Source organism: Chrysochloris asiatica, unplaced genomic scaffold (assembly GCF_000296735.1).
Source record: "Chrysochloris asiatica unplaced genomic scaffold, ChrAsi1.0 scaffold00072, whole genome shotgun sequence".
Taxonomy (NCBI): domain Eukaryota; kingdom Metazoa; phylum Chordata; class Mammalia; order Afrosoricida; family Chrysochloridae; genus Chrysochloris; species Chrysochloris asiatica.
Window position 1 is genome coordinate 7,668,911 of NW_006408590.1, and position 4,095 is coordinate 7,673,005.

The following is a 4,095-nucleotide window of genomic DNA, read 5'->3' on the forward strand; positions in this document are numbered from 1 at the left end:
TGTAGGTGCCCAGTAAATGAAAGAATCATCTTTATTCTCCAGCCTCTTTTCTTCCCACCTTTTTACTCCTGCCCACCACCATCATCCCCAACCCCCATCTGCATCTTGTACATCACTGCCTAGTAAATTTTCTTAAAACACCAATTTGTCTGTCAGAATTAAGTGGCTCTTTTAAGTAGGACAGGATTTCCCCAGGCAGCACTCAAGTCCCTTTGCTCAGCCTCCCTAATCCAGCTCCCCAGCCTAAACCAGCCTTGCTTCCCATTCCCCTGGGTTCACTCAGGTGGTCCAGACGGGGTCATCTGACCCGCTCACCTCGACTACCTTCTGTCATTCTGTCCTTGCAAATTCAAGTCAGACAACCACAGTGGAGTTCTAAAAAATGAAAGCAGTTTTCTGTACTCCTGTTGCTTCTGCTAATTTAGGGCAAGCTTAATTTTTTGACATGCAGCGACTCATAGGGTCTGTGGATGAGAAAGATACACAATAGGGGAAACAAGAGGTAAATTTATCTAGGTTAGTGTTAAATTGGCTAATAAGATATGTCTTAGTGCATCCTTCTAGTGCATCACTGATTTTTCTGAGTCCTTTAAGGTTTGAAACATGTTTTTAAAGTCAGAGTGCAGGATGATTGTCAGAAAAAGAAAAAAAAAAAGGTAGTTTTCTTCCAGGCCTTAAGCTATAAAAACTGCTATTCCTGTTCTCTCTGCAAATGAGCCCACTTTAGTATGCCCTGCTGGGAAATGAAGGCAATTGCTTTATGCCTGGGAATTACCAAAGGTTTACTTGAAAGTGCTACCTCACACTCAGTGGGAAATGAGTCTAAATGAAAAGGAAAACAATTAGTCCATCTGTGCCAACCTCAACAGTGTTGATTGGTTGGTTGGTTTTGAAAGCCCCATTTTATTACTAAAAGCAAAAATTTCAACAACAAACAACAATCCCTCATCCCCAGGATAGTTATAATCCCCGGATGAGAAATTCCTGGGGCAAGCACACACAGATTGCTTTGAGGACTGCCCATCTTTGTATTTGAGCTCCATCCAGGACCCTGAAAAGAATGCCTCACTGGATAGTTTGTATCTTCAAATTGCAGTCCCTGAGGCCAAGAAAGCTACAGAACTGTTTAAAACAAGTAAACCCACATTCGGCTGTCAACCCTCTGCCTTTCCTTCTCCATGGAAATCTTCCCACCCTAGACTGGCTCCAAAGCATTTCATAAAATTTGGTTCAAGAACCACCTGCAGTTGAATCACCCAGTACAGAGTTTTCAGGGAGTGGCTGATGTGAGAAATGTTGTCGGTACCTTGGACACTGCTTTGGCCCCTTTTAGGCACTAGTGGGTCAGTATAAACCCCTGACTTGGACCTTACCAGGATGAGACTCTGGAGGGAGCGCTGGGGTGGACCACCTTATCCCATATGAGGTGGCTGATGGGTTATCACAGGTGCTTACCAATAAATGCTCAAAAAATCCAATCTGTACTTGTTTTAGGGAGAGTGAGGCCTGTTTATTCGATTTTGCAAAATCAGGCATCAGGCAGATGTGAGGGCTGGCCTGCTCTTAAAGAGTTTTATCTCTGTCTCTAGAGAAAGCCCCTCCTCCAGCTCCCCTTTCACTATGGAGGCTTACTATGGATGCTATGGAGTTTACAGTCTACCCACCAATGTCACCTACTAGTCCTAGCATTCTCATTTAAAGTTAGTTTCCCTCAGCCCCATGAACTTCCTCTGTTTCCAAGATGGGTGTATTCTTATTTTAAAGTTTCTAGCTGTCAAACTAGTCTCTTCATCTTCCCTGAGCTCCTTTTGTTATGCTAACCTGCTACCCCTAAGACTCCCCTCAGTCCTGAAAATAGACCACCCCAACACCTTTTTCTCACAGCTGGTAAATTTGAACCACCCACCTTGCAATCCAAACCAACCAGCCAGTGCTCCAGTGCCTATCCTATAGCTCCATATCACTGAAATGAGTTTCTTTTAGCAGCTAAATCCCAAGTAAATGTTTGGTTGGTTATGTCCCATGGAGTTGGTTCCAAGTCATAGCAACCCTGCATAGGGTTTCCAAGGCTATAAATTTTTACAGGAGCAGAAAGCCTCATCTTTCTCCCACAGAATGACTGGTAGTTTTGAACTACTACCTTTATTGTTGTTGTTAAGTGTTGTCAAGTCGATTCCGACCCATAGTGACACTATTTCCAAGGAGCAGCTCCTGAGCTTGAACCACCGACCTTGCAGCTCAAACGACTTTGCAGTCTGACACATTAGCGTCTCTTAAGGTTTGGTCCAAGAACCTCCCACAGCCAAATCACCTGGACTCTGTTAAAACACACAGATGCCTGGTTCCATGCCATCCTTGCTAGGTGCTACCAAATCAGTTCTGACTCATGTGACCCTGCATAGAACAGAACAAAACACTGTGAAGTCCTGCACCATCCTCACAATTGTGCCTGTATTTGAGCCTATTGGTACAGTCACTGTGCCGATCCAACTCCTTGAGTGTCTTCCTCTTTTTTGCTGACCCTCTACCTTAGCCAGCATGATGTCCTTCTCCAGGAAATGGTCTCTTCTGGTAACATGTCCAAAGTACATCATCTAACACAAATTTGTTTGTTTTCTGCCAGTCCATGGCACTTCCAATATTCTTTGCTAACATCACAACTCAGATGCATCAATTCTTCTCTAGTCTTCCTTATTTGTTGCCCAGCTTTCACATGTATACAAGGGGGGTTCAAAAAGTTTGTAGAAAATAATCCATTACCTTTAAATTCTATTTTTCCATTAATGTTTTGAAGTCTTCTCATATGAGACGATTGAAAATAGCAGATTTTGGATCAGGCACACCTTAGTCTTCAAAGTGACATGTTTGCTGTTTAACACTTTTAAGAGAACTTTTTCAGCAGATTTGCCTAATACAATAATACATAATACGTCATTTGGTTTCCTGACTGCTACTTCCATGAGTATTGATTGTGGATCCAAGAAAAATTAAATCCCTAGAAACTTCAACTATTTCTCTGTTTATCATAATGTGCTTATTGGTCCAGTTGTGAGAATTTTTGTTTTATTTATGTTGAAGTGTAATCATGTTGAAGACGGTAGTGTTTGTTTGAAGAATCAGTAAATGCTTCAAGTCTGCTTTGCTTTCAACAAGTAAGGCTGTGATATCTACAAATCACAGGACATTAATGAGTCTTCTTCCAATCCTGACGCCACATTCGTCTTCATACACTATTGGAATATTTGTTTCTCCAGTATTTGCTCAGCACACATACTGAATAATTATAGTGAAAGGATACAATCCTGAAACACACCTTTCCTGATTTTAAACTGCACAGTATCCCCTTGTTCTATTCAAACAACTACCTCTTGGTCTATGTACAAGTCCTCATGAGCACAATTAAGTGCTCTAGAATTCCCATTCTTCACAATGACATCCAGAGTTTGTTATGATACACAGAGTTGAAAACTTCTGAAAAATTAATACATTGGGTAAACATCTTTCTGGTAGTCTCTGCTTTCAGCCAGGACAAATCTGATGTTAGCAATGTTGTCTCTGGTTCCATGTCCTCTTCTGAATCAGCTTGCATTTTTAGCTATTCCCTGTTTGTGTACTGATGAAACCAGTTTTTTGTTTGTCTGTTTGTTTTAACAGTGCTATCTGTGAGAGTGTAATATCTATATGCCTACAAAGAAGGTAAGTTAATACATCCATTATTCAAATTTGCACACCAGTCTCCAAAGCCAACAATGAAGAATTCTACCAGCTTCTTCAGTCTGAAGTTGATCAAACATGCAATCAAGAGGCATTGACCAAAAGAGACCTACAAAAATGGAAGAATGTACCATTCTCCTGGATAGGAAGATTTAATATTGTGAAAATGTCAATATTGCCCAAAGCAATTTACCCATATAATGCAATCACAATCCAGATTCCAATGACATTCTTCAAAGAGATGGAAAAAACAATTACAAACTTTATATGGAAAGGAAAGAGACCCAGGATAAGCAAAGCGTTGCTTAAGAAGAAGATAAAGGTTGGAAACCTCTCACTCCCCGACTTCAAAATTTATCACAGGGCTACAGTGGTCAAAAC